Below are 12,022 nucleotides of genomic sequence, written 5' to 3' on the forward strand. Positions count from 1 at the left end.
AGAAAGGAATTCACATGTGAATGATGGTCGTCAGTGGAAAATCTGCTTCTAAAGTACTTTAACAAACCACTACTGCTTGCAAAGCATCCTGTACAAGCAATGCAAATCCATCCATCCATCCATCCATCCATCCATCCATCCATCCAGTACACTGTTTGTTCCCATCACGTATTCACCCTGGACAGGTTGCCACTCCATCATAGGGCAAACAAACTAAACCACAATCACACACTCAGATTCACTCAGATTCAATTAAAACCCCCAAATGCATGTTTTAGGATTGTGGACAAAACCCATGTACACCCAGCAAAACATACAAACGTCACAAACTGATTATATTCTCATTGTGAAGGAACGGCGTGGCCTGCATCTGGTTTTGCCCGTTACTAAATTTAAAAAAGTAAGTCTGACAAAGGAGTGAGCATTTGAACTTACATTTTGTAGAAATGAAAACAACCATGTTGGAAAACTAGAACTTTTTTTTGATCCTGCTTGAATAATAAGCATTTAAAATGAAAAATACAGGAAAAAGAAGCTGCTTTGTTCTATTCTATTTTATGTTCTTTTTTTATATCTTACTTCATTGTTTTTTAATTCACAATTTATAATAATGCTATATTCATATTATTATATTCAAAATAAATCCAACTTGAGAATGTTTCTTTTTTTTGTGTATAGAAGCAAACAACTCTATATTTCAATTCCACTTATTTAGTGGACTGATACTAAATTGGCTCAGTTCAGGAGAACCTGTGTCATCATTAAAATAAATACCAATCCAATTCCTACCACACTATAGCAAAGAGAAAAGAGTAAATAAACCACTCGTGCATCTCACTGATGGACTGTACAGTCAACTGCAGCTGCCAGCGGCGCCACCGCTGCAAACAGATTAATGTATATTTCACTCACACTAATGATCCTCAGCAACACTGGTGGGATTCATTGTATTGACCCATCCCAATTACTGTCAGAGTCTGGTGACTTGAAAAAAGAGGATGGGACACAAAAATGTGAATGAATGTCTAATGCAGGAACGACATAAGACAAAACTCATTTAAAATGTTTGTGCACACTCCAAAATGCACTGATGTAGATTATATTTGTCCATCTGAAAGAAGACAGCACATGGACCTCTTCCTTTAAAGCACTAGGAGGTGATCACAGCCTCTTTCCTGTTGGTTCTTGTGTTTCTATAAGGGAGCTTTGTGTCGAGTCAGTGTTACAAGCCAAACTAGTAGCACAGGCCTACCACATGTGGAAACACTCACATCACCTCCCAGGATAAAAAAAAAAACCTGGCAACGACAGATGGGAGGAGGGGCGGGGGTGGGGGGGTGGGAGGAATAGAGAACGAGTGTGTGTTGGTGAGAGAGAGTGCGAGAAATAGAGAGACCCCTTTTTGCTCATAAGTATCACCTTACTTCAGCCAAAATAAAAGTGCGATCAGAGCCAAAGACGCACCTCAAAAACCTCTCAGCTGTTTCCCCCTTCACTCCTGCCAACATGACTCATTTTTATCCCCACATCCCCTCCCTCCCTCCCTTTGCTCTCCCTCTTTCTGTCATTAACACAGTGCCACTCAGATGCCTATCCAACTTTTAATTTTTTTTTGCAAATAATTCAACATCCGATGTTCTTATGGACGCCTTTTGTTCTTTTCTTAATGCCGTGCTACTCTTTCATTTGGTTTGCAGTTCTTATCCCTGATAGTCCTCTGCTCAGTGTACCTCAAGTCTTTTTCACTCCCCCCTGCTGCCAATTTCTCTCCTTATCCATCCCTATATCTAAATCCCCCTCTGCTGGCTCATATTGCAGCTCTTTCTGTAAATGTACAGTACAGTATTCTGTTCCTCCACATCAAGCTGATTGCTTTCTGTCAGGCTGTGCCGCTGCAGGGGCCCCCAAGAGGACCGGGTTCCTCACATCTAAACATCTGTCCATCCCATTACCGTAGCTGCTGCAGAACCTGAGCCCCTTTTACTCACGCTGACAGCAACATTGGCGAGAACGAGAATGATATCCAAGGGAATGCTGCGGTTCCCGGGTGTCTCCTCAAAGCTCCTGATTATGTGAGCCAGCTGGTTGAGAGACGCGACGAGTCGCCAGGCGGCGTTCCACAAGGCATCCGATTGGATCCCGGATGTTTTCAGAGTGTGGGTATGGGTAGGAGCATGTATGGGGATCCGTGTGAGGATGGGAATGCATGCCCTGCACCGGGCATCAGTCGACTGGATCGTTTGGTTGGAATGTGTCTCAGGAAACTCATAATGGGGCTTACTGTATGTGAATGACTGTTGTCTTTTAGCGCTGTGAGGTACAGAGGAAACAGATATGACCGAAGGTGGTGGTCGTCTCAATAATGATGACGATGATGATGATGATGATGATGATGATGATGATGATGATGATGATGATGATGATGATGATGATGATGAGGCGCTGTTGATGATGATGATGGAAAAAGTAGCCAAGGTCACAAAAACAAAGCATAGTGATATAAACTCATCTTATATTTACTCACTCATCAGCTTTAGTGCCAACTAATATGCATTGAGGAGAGCGTGACAGCCTGAAATACATTTCTATCGACATACCAATGACATTGGTCACTGTCATCAAGTGGCAATGCACTGCTTCCACAATGTGATGTGCGATAATGTCGAAAAATTAAATGCAAAAAAAGAATAAATGGTTCAGATGAGTCAGTTTAAGAGATTTAATACAGCTTTAACTTAAATTAAAAGCATCTTACATAAATATTGATCATTTGGTGCCTGTGGATGTGCTATTGACAAGAATATTTCTATATTTTGAAAATACATCAAATGTGGAAATTCAATGAAAATGTATTACCTGCTATGCGGGACAGCTGTATTGCTGTACGAGTCTGAGTTTATGGTTAATCCTGCAGTTTCACTCTCAATGTGTGAGAAGTGGCGGTCCTAATTCACTTATATATGAAATACTGAATAGAATAGAATAGAATAGAATAGAATAGAATAGAATAGAAATACTTGATTAAACCCAGAAGGATTTTTTACAGCATTGCTGCACACAAAATAGGATACAAATAATTTAAATATCAATGAAGTAACAATAATATATTAAATAAGTATATATTACTATCTACAAGGCCTAACTAACATATGTATAGCCAATAGCTTAACTGTAAAAATGGAAAAAACACTATTTACAGGAAAACATTGGTCTTATTGCTACATTTTCAACTTATGCATATGTGCACATAAATGAAGAACTCATATAATCTAACTACATCTAATTTGTGATTCACAAAAGAAAATACTGTGGTATTTTTCATGTAATCTCTAAAAGACAAAAGATGATCTATAGGCAAAATCACAGAAAAGTAGGTCTTTAAAATTATGCAGAGGCATGAAAATTCGACAGCTCACAAAATGCACCAAATCTTTATATATAAGTGGCATTGATGGAAGACATGCGTCCGCTGGTCTGCAGGGACAGTCAATAGAAAATCCAGGGTGATGCTGACATTTGGATAACCAAGTGAGAGACAGCCTATGGATGGATGTGGTTTCATCCATCATGGCCAGGGTAAGCTACCAAACCAGAACCTCTTCCTGAAGAATCACTCAAAGCAGACCTGTCCCAGACATAGCTGTATACTGCATTTTGATGTCTGTGGCATTTTTAAAGCTGTGTTTGTGGCACGGTGAGGTGCAAATGGAGATTTGTCCATTTGATGGACAAAATGCAATCCTGTTGTGACTTTGACCTCTTGCGTGACCAGATCAGATAAGAGCTGCAGCTAAACACCAACATCCAAAGAGGACAGAAAACAAAGCTCTGATGATAAATGGGGACCAACGCTCGGGTGCACACGGTTCACAGTGTAAATTCAGAGACAAAAAGCCACTCTAATGCCGGTATACTCATTCACATTCACACAAAACACACACAAATACAGAAAAAGTGACCCTTCACAATGGCTTGTGACACCACTGAGTGATGAGAGGTCATTTGCCTCAAGCACACAAAACGCTTAAGCAGGCACAAGCACCTTTTTTGCAGATATACCCACAGACGAATAGTATGTTCCTATTCATACATAAATACCAACAGAAAAATGCACACATGCATATAAATGTACAGATGTTGCTTGATATATACATGCACTACCCTCCACCCACCCCCATACACACTTGTCTTGTGTAAGTGAGATGTCTTCTGTTTCAACAATGTGTGTAGTGTGTGCTGCCTGCCTTTTCTTCAATTGGCAGAGTTACCCAATCTCCTGACACGCATTCTGCATGGATGACGGCGAGTTCTTCTCAAGACGCCGCCGGAGCCACCCCTTTAGTTCCGCCTTGGCTCTGTACACGCATAGTTCACAGGGTCAGAGGACTGAGGGGTGCCGTCAGGGTGGAACTGACTCTGTGTGTGAGCAGTTATGAAAAACGCAGAGGATATGAGGGCTCCAAGGAATAGCTTTGAACTGCTCAGCCCGTCCTTGTCCGGAGACAATTGCAGTACAGTGCCATGCAGTGTGGACTAAGAGAAATACAAGAGGTCCTTAGCGTGACCTTCAAGGGCCAAAGCACATGAATTCAGCCCTGAAAGCACCAAAAGTCCTTGCGTTGACCTTACTGAAATTCAGCAGATAGAATGGATTTGTGTGGCTTCGTGTATGTGTGTGAGTGTTTGCGTTTGTGTGTTCTTGCCTACAGCTATTCCCTCACCTCCACTGACCCCCAGGAGAGGGCTCAAAGGCAAGGAGGTGATGCTCTCTGACCTCTGACAGAATCCAAGCCAAATTAGAAAACTCCACTCATTTATTATTTTGGGTCGTGACGTTCCGCGGATAACATGGGAATGTGCTCCAAAATCATTGACCAGGTCATGACCTGCCTGTTTACGTTTCAGTGATTATCATTCCTCATCTATTTACACTTTGTGTCTCCTGTTGGCATAGTGCTTTAGTCAGATCAGAGAGGGTAGAGACTACTGCACTGGTCTGATTATTCAGTTAAAGAATGAGTCAGCAGAACCGAGCAAAAACCTCCCGTTTACACGCGCAGGCCTCTTTCAATGAAAGCACTGTGAGGGCTTTCACGTTTTGACATCATGGGAGAGTGGAGGGAGGAATTTGAATCGAAACCAAATTCAATCTCAAACATTTGTCCATAATTGTTGGCTTTTTCTTTTTCTTTTTTTTTTTTTGCGCAAGCTTCTGCTTGTAGCTGCTGAGCCAGCAACACCCAAGAGCCTCTCCCCAGCTGATTCCCAGAGAAAAACAAGCTGTGTGCCCGTGAGACTTTCAATTAAGACACACTGAGCCAGTTATACCGAGCCTGAGGTCTGGCATGAAGCTCCCATGCTCACTCTCTTTTTATGACGCTTTCAAATCTATAAACTCGCTTATTATGCAAACATATTGCAGAGACTATAAAACAGAGAGCTTGCTTTGGATTATTAGGATGCTTTGCGGTGCATTTAGAGGTGTGCTTGGGAATATAGCGCAAAAAAAGAAGAAGCTTGGAGTTAAATAATTGCTTTTGTTAGTCACTTTTAGCCATATTTATGTGCGTATAATCTGCAAACACACACACCCATACACGTTCGCACACACACACACACACACACCCGCTACTCAAATACGTGAATGCATGCCTGTGCCGTGTGTGTGTACGAACTGTAAACTGGGGTTTGGCATGCTTGTCAGAGTTGTTGGCAACCTGTGGATGAAACTGGCACAAGGTCATGTTGTGACGCAGCATGTTGCGTAAAAAAGAAGGCAGAGAAACACACTACAGGAGCCACAACATGCTGGAAGGGAGTGAGAAATGCACAAAAGATGCTTTCACACAGTCAAGCCTTCTGTTTGCCGTTGCTGGGAGTGATGCAGCGATTGCAGGGTATTTTATCACACGTTTGACAGCTGAGGTACATGAGCACTTCCTCTTTGGTCCCATACTGGTTAAAAAGTCTTAATTACTTTAAATAACTAATGCTAATATCTGAGACGTCTCGATCAGTTTTTTTGTCTTTCAAAACATAGTTTTAATGCAAAATCTATTTGCAGAGGATTTGATTTAAGTACTGCACAGGTTACTGATATTGTATGTTTTGTGCAGATTGCAACAGCTGACTATTCCTACACTTGTAAACAAAAATGGATGGTAAGGGAGTCTGTCTCGTTCTCTCCTACACATCCTGCCCCCTATAGCCCCTCTTATGCTGCACAGGACCTCAGCTTCCTTCCAGGGTTACAGCCCAGGCCTTGGCCTTTCACCAGGTGGCTCCTGTCTGGTCATCCAGCCTTCGTCATCCTCCGCTGTCTGGGATGCCAGACAGCTTAACCTTAATGTGTGCGGTTACCTTGGAACATTTTGTGACAACTGAGTCTGACTGTCTGGTTAATTCAGACCATGCACGCCAAACAACGGCGCTGGTATTTTCTTTTTTTTTTGCCGACAAAGCAATAAAGCTCTCCACTTTAATTGTACCTAGAGCAGACCAATGGGTCCACCTTCGGGTTTTGAAGAAACCTCTTTTTCATAATCTGTACCTTGGTAGGAGGATCATTTGTGTAAAGATCTTAAGATTGACAAACTAGAACTGAATGATGAATTTAAGATTATCTTTAAGACTACCGGTATGCTGCTCCTGTGATTGTGATATTATAGCGAATGCTACCTTGGCAACGTGTCCTCTGTGTGGGAGATCATTATCTCAATGGGAATCCCCTGAAAATGAAGTTAAAGCATGTCTACATTCCAAACATCAATTAGGTAAATAGAGTAATGTAAACACCTGCAATCACAATGTGACAGAAATCCTACCTGATGCTCCCAAAGTTGTGCAGGAAATACCGAAACATAAATGATTTTCAGTCATTCTTAGCTGGGACCTGGGGCGTGTCCATTTTATATCCAGCAGCTCGGTTTTCCTGTGACTATGTTTTCACTTCCACTCTTCTGACAGGCCCACCGAGGCTACGTGTGTGCTTGTTTACTTTTGTACACAACAAGGAGATGACTGCGTAAACACCTGTGTTGCATCCTCTGGATTTTCTGTATTATACCTGGTTCAAGATCATTACTACTCGTTTTGGTATTGTTTTCCTCTGTGTTTGTGTGTGTGTGTGTGTGTGTGTGTGCGTGTGCGTGTGCGTGTGCGTGTGCGTGTGTGTGTGTGTGTGTGTTATTGAAAGGGAAAAAGCATGGCGGATGTAGGACGGGGACTCCTCGCCCAGACACCTCAGGAACAATCAGAGGGTCTCCGCTCAGTTTCCTGTTTGACTTTTTATTGGCCGCGCAGTCATCACCACAGCGCCACAGACAGGAAGTGCTGCACCACTGCATGATGGACAAATGGACAGGAAGATTAATAACATGAGAAGAGAATGTGCGGATGCACTCCCCAGTCTATTTCAGGATTTGAAAATACACAAACACACACACACACACACACACACACACACACACACACACACACACACACACACACACACACACACACACACACTAAGGATGCTTTGCTTCCTGGCCTTTGCCATCAGTGAGTCACACATATTCACTGTTGCTTCATATTTGTTTTGAATGCCTTTCCCTTCCTTTAAGATGTCAAACAGCATCAACATGCTGTCTTATTAGAAGGAATGAGGAAATGAGTGCATATACAGTAGATTAGGCTTGTGGCACTTTAATAAAGTACAGTTTTTCTTTGAGTTATTACCTGCTTTTAAAGCAGGGAAATCTCAATGACATTGAGAATCTCTTTTCCAAGACCGCCCTGGTAAACAATAGGAAAACACAAAATTATTCCAGCACAACTGATAATTAATATGAATAGGAAAATACGGATACAATGAGTACAATTTTTACGAGAAAAAAAAATCCATATGCTCCACTGAGCAATGACATAAATCTTCTCAGGTGGCTACACACTCTGCAATCTTGGCCATCTCAGTCAAAGGTTAAGTGATCTTGGTATGAGAGGTTTGCAAACAGCCATTGTCCTGACCGTACAATCACCCAGAGCCTGACATAATTACAGTGTAAGAAATGTCACAACTGTACAACAATTACAGTGCAGCATATGAATGCTGCTACAAGCTGGTGATGTGCAGGTTGATATAAAAGCATTGATACTCCGGATGCTTGAATGTGCCTGGTTCAGGGTCGATTTTCATGTTAACAGATTCATCTTGAGACAGTTTTTATTAAAGTACAGAAACTTGTGAGTCAATCCTTCCAGGATTAAGGGGATTTTGAAAATTTGGAACTTTTATTCCTCACCACTTGATGGGACTAATTCTTCTTTGTGTTACAGAAATACATACTATGGCAGCCGTTCACACAGAAGTACAGAAGTTATTTGTGCTGTGCTTGCCAGTGCAACAAACGGCTAAAAGCAAACATAGTCACACTTCGACATTTTTCAGACGTGAAAATGGCAACGACACTATGTATGATCAATCAAAAACTTATGAACAAACTTAGCAACAAGCAAAGTTACATTACACATAGTTCTACTTCAATACAACTATTCACAGCTATTTACAAAGCAATGTCACAAATCACCAGCCACTTCTAAAATCAGTTCCTGTCCAACACAAAAGTTAATCACAGTCTAACACTTTCATGCTGTGTCGCTCTTCCTGCCATCCACCTGGAGGCAGCGGCCCCTCAACTTCCCCTCTTCCTAGAAACCCAATGCCAAAGAAGGACAAACAATTGTTTTTTATTGGTTCACGTGGTACATTTATCTATATCAGAGATGAGATTTTAATACGATGGCACCCCCAACACATGCAGGCCTTTATTTAAAGTATCAATATCAGTTTGCTATCATTCCAGTAACAATTCGGTATCTGAAATGGAACATCAACAGGTCCTCAGTTAAAAATTCTATGTCGAATTCCAAGCTGAAATTGTTTCCTCTATGGAACTACTGTTACAACAACTACTTTACCTTAATTATTCCATAAAGGCACTAAAAAACAGGACAGTGTTGTTGTAGCAGCTGTCACCACCGGTTCAGCAGAAACATTGAGCAGTCAAACTTATCATTAACTGACTTTGGAAGTTTGGCTTGTTAGAGATATAATTGATTGAATTTGGCAGCATTATTTCGAACTGTCAATGTGCCACTACACCTGTGACCTTTTATATGTTTGGCTTCATCGTGAGTAAGGATAAAACATACGGGCCTGAAACAAACTGGCAAAAAGGAAAGTAGTGATTTAATCGTTCAAAAATTCACTCTTCATTTTGGGAGTGCCCACAGCTCTTCAAAATAAAATAAAAGGGTAAATTATCATTAATGCAAACATACTCATTTTCCAGTTATAACAGTTAAATATGATCGATAAAGACCAGATAGTTTAAATTGTTAAGCTTTTTAATGTCCGACAAAAATATTCTTTGATTATTTTTTATAATGTGAAAAAACTGTGAAGAAATGAATACTTGTGTCACACATGTCACAGCATGTGTGGCATGAGATCTGAGGGGGCGCATTGTGGTAAAGGTTCTGTGTGTGTGTTTGTGTGTGTGTGTGTGTGTGTGGGGGGGGGGGGGGGGGGGGGGGGGGGGGGGGGGGTATTTCAACAAAGTCCCTCTCAGGATTTCCATTCCTAATTCATGAATACAAAAAGACTAATTTCCAACTATTGCTATTGTTGGGACATTTTTAACAAGTATTCATATCATCAATGTGGCTAATTTGCATTGATTTGTCTAGGTTATCTGTAAATAGATGTCAATAAGTCCTGCATTTGCATGATTGATCTGTACATTTTACCTGTTATTATTTCTGTTTCATGCTTGCTTTAAGAGTTGATATTCACATTTACATCACTTTGAATGATTTTTCAATGTCCATTTCCCATCTTGTAGTTCCGTCCCCAGTGGAGTCACAAGTAATCAGTCCTCCTTTGATGGGGAAGCAGTGCAGGGAGAGGCGTGAGGGATTATGGCTGAAACAGCCGGAGCTTTGGTTGCACCGTTGATGTTTTCTAAGCCGGCACAATGGCAATCTGGGAATTTTCCATTGAATCACAGGGGAAAAAAAAAAAAAAAGTTTGAAGGGGAACATGGCTTGCACATGTAATCACAAAAAAAATGTGGATGGTACATATGTGTGCTTTTATGTGCAACAAGACACACGCACGGGGCCACCGCACAAACAATGACACACAATTAGTACGAAAATCATCTGAATTGGCTTTTTGTGGTCAGTTAGTACATTTGTTTTAGTAAACAAAGAGACATTATGGAGGTAGTGGTGGAGGTTTTGATCATAAGACAAATGCACGGCGGTCACACCAACCAGGGGCAAACTATTCTCAGGGTGTGCACTTCCTCTGAATTGTCAAGAACACATCCTTCCCTTGATGCAAAGCGACGGAGCGGATTGTAAACAACCGAACTATCGTACAGCTAATTAAGATGCACACTACAGCAATTTCCACATTTAATCAGCAGTCTTCATCACCACCTCTCCTTTCTGGATGAACTAATCATTCTCATTATCTTGAACACGCTGTAAACACAAACATCTTCCCTTCTCACTTTCCCTTTTATCTCGTTTTATTGATAGAAGCTCTTCCTGACTATTCCCACCACAACCCCTATTAGGAAACATCCCCAACAGGGATGGGTTATAATAGACCACTTTATTGCATATTCATTTTAAGCTCCTTAATTCCCCCGAAGAGTTCATCTCTCTCATTGCTGTGTTGGTGTGAGCTGGGTATTTCATTACATCATGACCTTCTTTCAGGGCCTCATTAGCCCACTCACTATCTCATTAGTAAATCGAGTGGACCTCGTTAGCACCTGTGAGCTCCAAAAAAAGTGTGTTATTTGTTAATGAGATTGATTTCTTTCTTCTTCTTCTTCTTTTTTTGTACAAAATTGTGAGCGCTCCAGTTTTTCTTTCACCATTGTGGGTTGATTTCTGAACTCAACGAAATCAGTTTAAAAAAAAGGCTGGGCTGGAAAATCCTTTTATCACCACAGACGCCATCAGCTGAGGCCAGTCGTGCGCGTGCGCTCACCAGCCCACCAGCCCACCAATGGATTTCGACCACAAGCTTGAGTCGCCCCGCTGCACGCTGCTGTTTAAATTTCTGACAGTAACGTTTCATTTAATAGATAGCCGTCTCCTCTTCTGCGTTGGCAACAACAAACACAAAAATACACAATTAGAGGTGCAGGAAGAGACGTTTCCCTTCAAAAGGGATGAAAAACAACAAACAGCTAAATATTTCCTTCTAAAGAGCTTGTTTGAATTACTCCTTTATTTGTGTTAAGTGCCTGTGCAATTCTGGAAGTGGACAGCCTGAGGAAAAGAGGAGGTGGGGATGGAGGTGGTGGGTGGAAGGTGGAGCATGTCCCGTGGGTTAATTTGGTTCTATTTTGTTGGTGGTCGTGGCGAAGCGGTGCATTGCCCAGAGGGACATGTTGTTTTGGGGGCGCTGGGGAGTGCTTTCTTTTCCAGAGGGGGACACAAACGCACAGAGGAAACACTGGTAGCACTTAAGAAAAGCCAAATAAACAATTTGAGTTCAAATGATTCACAGGTGCCGGCAAGCAGATCTGCCATCTGAGGCCGGGCCCATGGTGGCACCCGTCCTGCCGCGGCGGTGCCACGGTCGGCAGGACAACACAATCAGCAAGAGCATGATTATGTAATTGCTTCAGCCGTCGTCACAGCTCAGACCAAACTACTGACGGAAGGACGATGGGCGCTGTTCATTTTCAGTGCCGCCGCTCAGAATCTGATTTCCAATAGAGACTCTCTGAATGGTTCTGTTCGTCCATGCATGTGTGGCATTCCTGGTTTCCCTTCTGCTCAGAGTTCTCACAGTCACTGTGAGTTTTAGGCGTACTGTGAGCATACTGTTCTCGACAACTGGTTGGTGGTGTTTCACAACACCTCTTTCTGACTGCTGAAGTTCAGTTTTAAACAAATGTACCAGACTCTTGACATGAAGCAAAGAATTTCTGAAGCGGCGAGTCGAAGGTTTGAA

Source organism: Lipophrys pholis (genome assembly GCF_963383615.2).
Source record: "Lipophrys pholis genome assembly, chromosome: 21".
Lineage (NCBI taxonomy): Eukaryota > Metazoa > Chordata > Actinopteri > Blenniiformes > Blenniidae > Lipophrys > Lipophrys pholis.